The following is a 10,425-nucleotide window of genomic DNA, read 5'->3' as shown; positions in this document are numbered from 1 at the left end:
CTACAGTCCAACCTAAAGTAGACAGCATCTCATTGAGAGTATCTTCTGAAGTCATTCTAGAGCATGTCACGCTGAAAATTAAAGATACATCTCAAAGTTTAGAACTGTTCGTTATTTCCACAAAGTTTCTCATTTTCTTATAGTGCAGTCTCTCAACTTCCCCAAGCATCTATCATTCTAAGTATTTCCACTGTGGTATGCTAGCTACTGTGAACTTCTCCAGAACTTTATGCTCATGGACATCATCACAAAGTTCTCTATCTTATTTCCTTGATCTGTAGCCTGTGAGATTTCTCTCCACTGGGCTGTGTCTGAGTGAATTATTTTTCTTCAGTGCAAGAAAGACTTACATTGTTTAACCATGTCACAATTTGTCCATGTTGCCTTGACAATCATTTAGATTTTGTCCAGATTTTAGCTGTTATGAAGAAAGCCACTGTGCTATTTATCTGATACTAATTGTTGCATGGACACACACATTCTCATTTCTTCTAGGTAATGGCCAGCAGGGTTAGAGCATGTTTGAGTGATCTGACACAAAAGTCAGTGCCTTCTGCTGTTGTATTTTCTCATGAACCAGACACTCCATTTTCACATTAGGAATAGCACTTAAGTTGACTATGCTGGTTTCTCTCCTACCTATCAAGATGGAGTGTGGCCAGGTTTCTTGGTTTTAACCTATGAGACAACAGTGGCATATGCTGTGATTTTTCCTTTACACTTACTTGCTAACTGGTAAAGCAAACATTTTTTTTCCAGATGTCTACTGGCCATCACCACACCCCAAAGTTGTATAGCAGTTGGTCAAGTATTCAGCCATTTGCAATACGATGATTATTTTATTGAGTTTCTTGGGTTCTTTACGTAGTCTTCAGTACTGGCTACTTTTGTGTCAACTTGACCCAGCTGGAGTTATCACAGAGAAAGGAGCTTCAGTTGAGGAAATTACTCCATGAGATCCAAATCTAAGGCATTTTCTCAATTAGTGATCAAGGGGGAAAGGCCCCTTGTGGGTGGTGCCATCTCTTGGCTGGTAGTCTTGGGTTCTATAAGAGAGCAGGCTGAGCAAACCAGAGCAAGCAAGCCAGTAAAGAACATCCCTCCATGGCCTCTGCATCAGCTCCTGCTTCCTGACCTGCTTGAGTTCCAGTCCTGACTTCCTTGGTGATGAATAGCAGTATGGAAGTGTAAGTGAATAAACCCTTTCCTCCCCAACTTGCTTCTTGGTCATGATGTTTGTGCAGGAATAGAAACCCTGACTAAGNAGCCAGTAAAGAACATCCCTCCATGGCCTCTGCATCAGCTCCTGCTTCCTGACCTGCTTGAGTTCCAGTCCTGACTTCCTTGGTGATGAACAGCAGTGTGGAAATGTAAGCCAAATAAACCCTTTCCTCCCCAACTTGTTTCTTGGCCATGATGTTTGTGCAGGAATAGAAACCCTGACTAAGACATCTTCAAGCTCTCTTGGACATGTTTTCTTTGAATATTTTTCCTGAGTCTTGTCATTTTATTTTTCTAATGGAATAATTTACATGCCATCAAATTAGCTGTCTTGTCCTTGGAGTGTATTAACTTTGGCACCCACTTAGAAACATGTGTTTATTCAAACACTTCCCAATATGTTCTTTCAAAATCTCCATAGTTTTGTTTTATGTATCAATGTATTTCATCCATATTGAGTTTTGTTTCTTTTTCTTAAATGATATTTTTATTTAATCCTTGAAGTGTTGGCATGTGTGTACAATATATCTGTTCTAGTTTGTTTTCTGTTTCTGGGACAAAACTTTCTGACCAAAACTTTATTTCTGCTCACACTTTTAGTTCACAATCCATTATGAATGGAAGCTAAGACAGGAACATGAGGTAGAAACCATGGTAGTATGCTGCTTACTGGTTCACTAGCTTATATTTAGAACTTGTCTCGTACATCCCAGGCCCGCCTGCCTAGGGATGGTACCACCCACAGTAGGCTGAGCTCTCTCACATCATTAGCAATCAAGCTACTTCTCATATATATGGCCAGAGAACAATCTGATCGAGGCAATCAACAGAGGTTCCCTCTTCCCATATGACAGGCTTGCCCTAAGTTGACAATATCTTAATCATATTTTCCCATATCTACCCCCTCCAACTTTTCTCAAGCCCTCTCCAACACATCTCCCTCCAAACTTCTTTTTGTGTTGTTTTATAACTATGAACTTAAGAGCATAACCTGTATTTAGTTATGTTCATAAGTTCATAGGTATGGAGCCATGTACAGGGCATAAGCTATCTACCAGTGGGTGAAGCCTCAAAGAAAAGTGACTTAACTTCCCTCAGCAGCCATCAGCTGCCAACAGTTCCTCAGCTAGGGGTGGGACTTTGAGTTAACTTTTAGTCATAATCTGAGAAAGATGACCCTTTCCTCTTTGTATTTGGACTCTTGATATTCCTTCCACTATCAAACTCACCACTCTTCTCCTTTCACCTCCTATAGATCTCTACATTTTCCCCTATCAAATTAATTTTCTCTTGTGTGAATGTGCATGTGCATGGTGGAGTGTGTGTGTGTGTGTGTGTGTGTGTGTGTGTACAGTTGAGCACTAGGATATGAGCATGATGAGAGAGGTACATGGAGAAAGAATCACAGTCATGTACACATCTTGACAAGTGCTCCCTCTCAGCATCAACACTTCCAGAAATTCCCTGGTGGAAAGAATGAGAAGTCACGGCCTCCATTATCAGATAGCTTCTGGAAAGTTTGAAGGATTGGGAGAATTAATAGACAACAAAATGCCCTGAAAGCTGTAAAGCATCCATTGCTACCAACATAATGTTGTTTTATGACTCTCAATAACCTTACACCCTTCATCAATAATTCTGCTTGGAGTCTGATGAATGGCACTTTAGTTATGCATGCAGAGGTGGGGAAGAGCTCACTTATTGACATTACCTCGATTCATGGAAGGAAAATAATTAAGAGTCCCATAAAAGTATGACTTATGTTGCTTTAGTTACCTTATATAGAGTTGGAGAAATGTTGCTGATCCCTGCTGACAGTGATCCAAAGACAAGAGCCAGAGCATGGAGCCCTGGTGAGATCACTACTGTTTAACTTAAGAATCCCACAAGTTATCTATTTTTGTAACCTTCTGATCCCTTAGGTATGACTCCTACTTTCCTCATCTGATGTAGCATCCCCCTCCCAATGTTGGTTAAATTTCTTTGCATACACGTGTTTTCTGGATCTCTCTTGAGAGCTGGATGGCTCTGTATCATGCCACACCCTAGGTGTACAAGTTACCCAGAACCTCAGCATTAATCACATCCAAAGAGGGTCAACAGAGAACAGCACAAGCTTCTAAATAAAAGAGCTAGTATGTCAGTCAGATTTTTATCACTGTGACAGGACATGAGAACCGGTTAAGGAGGGAAGTTTATAAGTTGTTGGGTTGTTGGTTTCCTTTAAAATACTGGACATAGTGGTGTTATTTTAAAAGCATTATATAGGTGACTGCTCACCTCATGCCAGCCCAGAAGCAAAGAATGGGAGAAAAGACTGTGGTCCTGCTGTCTCCTCCAAGAGCACACTTCTTATCACCTAGCTCTTTGCTTGGGGCCCATTGCCCAGTAGCACTAGTCTGTAGAAACAAGCCTTCAATGCATGGGCCTTTAGAGAAACCAGCCAAATTTCAAACTTGAAAAACTGGATCCATTCTTGACTGACAGTAGGATTGGGAAGAAGTTGGTGAATGAGCAGAAAACTAGAATCTGTACTTGTTTCTTTTTCACTGGTGTGAGAAAACATACGGGCAAAGGAACTGAAGTGAGAAAGGGCTTCTATACCTCAGTTTCAGGAGAATAGGGTCCATCAGCTGCCATGCTTTCCCTCCCTGTGTCCTGGTATACCCTACCAGAAGGGACTCTACACCTTGGGCCAGGAAGGTGCCACCTCCTAGAGATTCTATAACCTTCCCAGATATCCTCACCAGCTGGAAACCAAGCATAAGAGTCCAAACACAGGTACCTATAAGGTACATCTCATGTTTCAATCACAAGAGTAACCAATATAGATAGCTAAATACCAAAAGACCTTAAATAACAAGTCATGGCTACTAAAGATGGCACAGGGATTCTAGAGATGGACATGGAATTCTCTGATGTTCACACCCTTGCAGGAACCTCACCGGGACACCAGTGCATCTCACAGCCTGGCTAGTTTTTCAATGCTCCCCTACATCGTGTATTTGGGTCTAATTCCATGCTTTCTCTGTACTTGCTGAGCTGCATGTCCAGCAGCCCCAGTGTTGTTATGGAAACACTAGGAAGGAGCTACAGGATCATCTCAGATTTTCAAGGTATAGTCCTGGGCCAGGAGTGTGCGTGGTTCACAGGTTTACTCCTGCTGAATGGACATCACAGTCTCTTCAGTCCCATACATCTCAATTATTTGTATACTCTTTGCAGTTTGGATTGCATTTCTAGTATAAGACTTCTTAAACTTTCCAATCATGACTTCTCTTCACCTGAGAAATGTAGAGGAATTTTAATCCAGCAACATGGCTGCTCTGGCAAGGGATCACACCCAAAGACTTTCTAGGTTTATCTGATCCAGCCAGAATGCTGGTATTCCCTGAAGTACAGTATGAGCGGGATGAAATACAGATCCACCTTTAGCACACACCTTTAATCCCAAACAATGGCATCTAATTGAGGAGCAGACAAAGTGGCAATCAGAGAAAGATTTGACAGAATGAATCAGAGACAGGACATGCCTAACTCTCAGGAGAAAAGACCAGGACAGGAAGCAAGAGTCATTCAGCTCTGTTCAGTCAGGGGAGTTGAGTGAGTTGGGAGTCAGTGCAGGGAATGCAAGGCAATAGAGTTGAGTCCATTCATGAGTTCATGAAGTTCAGGGCAGGTCAACAGAGACGGGTGAGTTCAGAGAATAAGAAGGAGCCAGAAGATTAGAACAAAGGTCAAGTTAGTTTGAGGCCAAGCAGAACAATTCAAGAAGAAGCTGAGAGAAGGGCTGGAGAGCTGGCTCAGCAGTTAAGAGCACTGACTGCTTTTCCAGAGTCCTGAGTTCAAATCCCAGCAACCACATGGTGGCTCACAACCATCTGTAATGAGATTGGATGCCCTCTTCTGGTATGTCTGAAGACAGCAATGGTGTACTTACATATAATAAATAGATAAATCGAAGGGGGAGGGGGAGAAGAAGGGGAGGGGGAGGGGAGGGGAGAGGGAGAGGAAGAAGGAAGAAGGAAGAAGGAAGGAAGAAGGAAGAAGAAGAAAGAAGAAGAAGAAGAAGAAGAAGAAGAAGAAGAAGAAGAAGAAGAAGAAGAAGAAGAAGAAGAAGAAAGAAGAAGCTGCTGCTGAGAGAAACCAAATTGAATTAGTCAGCTTGGAGAGGAATTTAAGCCCAAACAGCTGAGTTGAACCAACCAGCAAGAGTTCAGGAAGAACTGGAAGGGGTGAGCTTATTCAGCAGTAAGCCTCTGCGATGGCAATTATGTTAGGCAAATAAAAGTTACTTTTACAGAGAAATTTTCATATGATCCTGAGATATAGGTTTGCAAATTAGATATACATGTAAACATTTGCTAATAATAAATCATAGAGAAACTTATTTTAAAATGATCCTTGGGTGTGCATATAATTTTACTATTTTGGTATGCATATAATTTACCACTAAAGACAAAAGCAAATTTGCATGCTAATGAGGTGGATGTACTTGGTTTTTCACAAGGAATTAAATCTTGGCTGACTATTTGATACTGCAGGATGCAGAGCAGCTTCAATATTTTTCAAAGTAGATTGATATTTTGATTTTATAGTCAGCAACTCTGAGAATGCCACTTTACATAAATGTTTAGTGCAGAGAGGCAGAAGTATGTTTAAGGCCACTTCAGAAATTGTTGGAAATGTTCCTCTCATCTGAAGCCAACATTCATTTAATTACTTTTTAAAGGCACTCAAGTCAGCAACTCAAACAGCATATTTCATTTTAGTTCTTCGTGAGTTTTGTGGGTATTTTGATAACATAGTCCCATTCCTCCAGCTCTTTCTAGATCCAGATCCACTTCTGTACCTACTCAGTTTCCTTCTGTTGTTGTTTTAACCCTATCAAGACCATTCGTGGGACACAAATATTCCTGGATGTGCAGTCTTCCAATGGAACATGGTTGACTTGCCAGTGCTAAGTTTTCTCTCAGAGGAAACAGACTCTCCCTCTACAAACAGATATTCACTGCCAATACCTTCTCTGCTAGGGGTGGTACTTTATACCCAGTTCTCTTCTCTATATATTTACTCTATCTTGAGCATATATAGGTCTTCTCTATAGCTTATACAGGTCTGTCACAATTACTCTCAGTTCATATGTACAACTGACTTGTGTCCAGAAGACACTGTTCTTGCATAGTTCTCAACTACCTCTGCCTCTTACACTCTTTCCAACTGCTCTGCCACAATGAGTCCTGAGCACTGGAAGAGAGAGTATGGAACATATGTTGAGCATTCTGCAGTCTTCTACTCTCTGCAGTTTGGCCAGCTTTGGGTCTCTGCACTAACCACAAATAGAATTTCTTTGATGAGGATTTAGAAATGCATTGATCTGTCTAAATGATGTCATTAGGGGTTATTTTAATGCTGTATTTAGCAGAATGATAGCAATAGATTCCCCTTTAGGGCCTAAAACCTACCTAGCCATAGTTTCTTGGACTGATAATGGTGCCAGTTATGGGTTTCATCTTGTAAAGCAGACTTAAATACGATCACAAAGTATTGAACCAGTGAGCATGTCTTTCCAGGCCAGACATTATTCTAGCTCCCAGAGTCCACATCTGTGTCAGACTGCTCATTATTTTTCCATGTTCGATAATAGCAACTTTCAGCACTATGAAAGCTATCAGTATCAGCCTGACCTTTTCATGTCCTATGATACAAATAAAGGTTATCTTCAGCAATAGGGTCTTATTGTCATATTCTTGAGGTCAACCTAGAGCAATAACAATATACTGTAATTTGAAAGTCTTTGGGACCTCACTGGCCAAAAACTCCAAAAGAAATAATCAATTTCTGGAACTTGTCTTTTTATTTGTTAGCCTATAGTGTCTAGTAGGGGCATCATTGTTCCATTTTAGGGTAACTCCATTTTAACTTTGTGAGTTGGGGGAGGTTCTATGGTACAGATTTCCATATAACTTTTCAAAGCATCTTTAGTGTTATTTAGCCCTCTCCACATTCTCTCTCTAGCCTATCCTCGCTTCTTCAACCCTGTCTTAGTCAAGGTTTTTATTGATGTGATAAAACTGCTTACTGGCTTGGTCCCTGTACTGGCTAGTTTTGTGTCAACTTGACACAGGCTGGAGTTATCACAGAGAAAGGACCTTCAGTTAGGGAAATGCCTCTATGAGATCCAGCTGTGGGGCATTTTCTCTGTTGGTGATCAAGGGGGAAAGGCCCATTGTGGGTGGTGCCATCTCTGGGCTGGAAGTCTTGGGTTCTATAAGAGAGCAAGCTGAGCAAGCCAGGGGAAGCAAGCCAGTAAGGAACATCCCTCCATGGCCTCTGCATCAGCTCCTGCTCCCTGACCTGCTTGAGTTCCAGTCCTGACTTCCTTTGGTGATGAACAGCAGCATGGAAGTGTAAGCCGAATAAACCCTTTCCTCCCCAACTTGCTTCTTGGTCATGTTTGTGCAGGAATAGAAACCCTGACTAAGACAGTCCCTATAGCTTGCTCCTCATGGCCCACCCAGGTTGTCTTCTTATACAGGTCAGCACCACCTCTCCAGAGCTGGCACCCCTCATGAGTTGGGGTCTCCCATATTAATTGTTAATCAATAAAATTCCCTACATCCTTGCTCACAGGCCAGTCTGTTGGCAGCATTTTCTCAACAGCAGTTCCATCTTCCCAAATGACTCTTAACTTGTGCTAAGTTGACAAAGAGCCAGCCCAGACAAACCCCAGCTCAACCTTTTGTGTTCTGTCATTCCCACTTAGCCCTTCAAAAAACTGCATTCTGCTAATCATTTCCTGTGAAAGCTACTAGGCCACAGACCTGAAGACACAAGGCCAACATCCACAAGTGAGAGAAAAGAAGCAACGTTTATCTTTCTGGGGCTGGGTTGCCTTATGCACAGGATCCTTCCAGATCCTTCCATTTGCCTGGGAGTTTTATTTTTATTAATAGCTGAATGATTTCCTTTTGTATAAATATACTGATGCTCATTATCCATTCATCAGTTGATGTTCATCAAGGCTATTTTTGTTTCCTGGAATAGGGCAGTCATGGATACGATATGAATATATATGAATCTGATACTTAAATATGAGAAGAAAACTGCCCCTAGAGGCATTGCAGGCATGGCTGTGGTGTCACACATGTGCCACTAGGTAGTAAAGAAGAGAGTCTATGTCTATGCTCAATGTTCTGACCTATGAACATCTGAATAATAAAAGCCTAACATTCTCTGAGAAAAGTGAGCCTGAAATGACCACTAGTCCAGCACCATGTGGGCCTAGAAGGAGGCAGACCATGCCTGAGATGACCCCTGACCAGTGCCCTAATGCACAGGTGGGACATAGCACCCTGATATGACTCCTGAGATGACCCAGATACTCAAAGGCCCTGAGCACCACTAAGAGGAGCAAGTAGATGGTGGAGATATGGAAGAGAAAGAGAAACAGAAGGATGTGGGTACAATGAAGAGAGGCAAAAGTGGAGACTTGAGAGTAGTATAAAACAGACTGATGTAAGTAGCCAGTAATGCTATCTGGGACCAGTATGGAAAGGTTTCCTAGCCTATGGTGCCACTGGGGGATCACATGTGAGTCTATGGCCTTGCAATAGCATAGGTCTGTTACCACCAAAGCCTTGGTCTGGGCTGCCATCAAGGGACATGTTGATGCCTAAGGGATGTGCAGAAATGGGCCCACCCCTGGTTATCATGGGAGGACTGGTCCTGGAGTATAAAAGGAAGAGAGCTAACCCTGCCCTTAGCCAGCAGCTCAGGACACCAAGCACCACACATTGCAGAAGTGGTAGGTGAGATGGCCGGGAGGGTATGAGCATGGGAGAAATGGCTCTACCACTTATCTCCCATGCAGTAGCATAGATGAAGGAGAGATAGCCTCCTACCTGTGGTGCAGTGGACTGTGTTACCATATAGAAAAACTGGTAAGGTTGAGTAAATTCAGGAACCCCGGCAATTCTCATAGTTGAGAATGGTGGGCATTTAAATCTTCACCCAAACAAGTTCCTTTCCTGGAGCACATGACCACAACACCCCACTAAGGGAACCATGACAACTTGTCATATAGCATAAAACTTAGAGTTCTCCATGTTAATGATGTATCTAGATAAGCCTCCAAGGTCTAGCCAATAAGCTCCCCTTCCCAGGCATCCCTTTCTGAAAAAGATATTTAATCTCTGATCCACCCTGAATAAGTCATATGAATCTTTTCCACCATGAAGCAGTTTTGGACAAGCAAGGACTGTCTCCTTTCTCAAGGTCCGCCATAGGGGTAGACCTTTATCATACATAGCCAGGCCAAAGTCTCCCACAGAAGGCCTCTCTATACTCCTGGCACTCACCCTGAGTTAAGCTGGATCTCCATACATCTGGTTCATCTCAGCGCCCTGCCCCCATTCTTAAATCTTTGAGGTTCAAAATGGCATCTGAGTGCCCAGGAGTTTGATAACCATAGCTTTCATCTCAGTCTATACCATTTCTCACACAGATAGACACGGGCTGGGATCCCTACCTTAGGCTGCATCTCATCTCCCCCACAAGGCACATCATCATTCCTGTTCCTCACGAGCTGCAGCCTGGGAAGAACAGGCTCTGCAAATTGCCTGGGCAGTACAGTAGCACTGACCTTGGTGGCAGGGGCATAAGGTCCCAAAGGGATTTTCATGGGAGAGCTGGCCCTGTCAGTTGTCTGCCAAGTGGTGGCATAGGTGAGGGAGAAATGCCCCCCACTTTATCCCTTGCCACCTACAGAAAGCAGAAGAGCTGGTCCCAAGGTCATCAGAGTGAGATAGCTGTCACTACCCCTCACCTGCTGCAACACTCAGGAGAGCAGGTTCTGTACCTGACCTGGGCAGCACAGTAGAGCTGACCCTGATGGAAAAGTGGGTGAGCCAGGGTAATGAGCTTGGGAGATCTGGCACCACAACCCATGTGTCTGCATGGGTGAGAGAGATATGTCCTTCCCCACTCTTACCCCTTGCCACCTGTGGCAGTGAAAGAGTTGGCAGAGCAGTCATGAGAGCAGGAAAGCTGGCCCTGCCCCACACCTGCTATAGCACACAGGACTGCAGGGCCTGAACCTCACCTGAGCAGCACAATAGAGCCTTCCCCAAAGGCATGAGCAAAGGAAAGTCTGTGGGGCGCTGCTACCTTTCAGTACTGAGCAATTGCCATTACAAGATGGCG

General features: G+C 43.2%; 1 non-coding gene across 1 annotated transcript; it reads left to right on the top strand.

The window, feature by feature from the left end:
- The first annotated feature begins 8,326 nt into the window (after positions 1–8,326).
- LOC115032464 lies at positions 8,327–8,455 on the top strand. The gene has a single exon (XR_003838139.1). It is a non-coding gene; the product is annotated as a small nucleolar RNA SNORA17 (small nucleolar RNA).
- The last annotated feature ends 1,970 nt before the right edge of the window (positions 8,456–10,425 follow it).

This window comes from Mus caroli, chromosome 1, assembly GCF_900094665.2.
Source record: "Mus caroli chromosome 1, CAROLI_EIJ_v1.1, whole genome shotgun sequence".
NCBI lineage: Eukaryota > Metazoa > Chordata > Mammalia > Rodentia > Muridae > Mus > Mus caroli.
The sequence above is the reverse complement of the archived record's forward strand: the minus strand, read 5'-3'. Positions and strand labels throughout refer to the sequence as shown.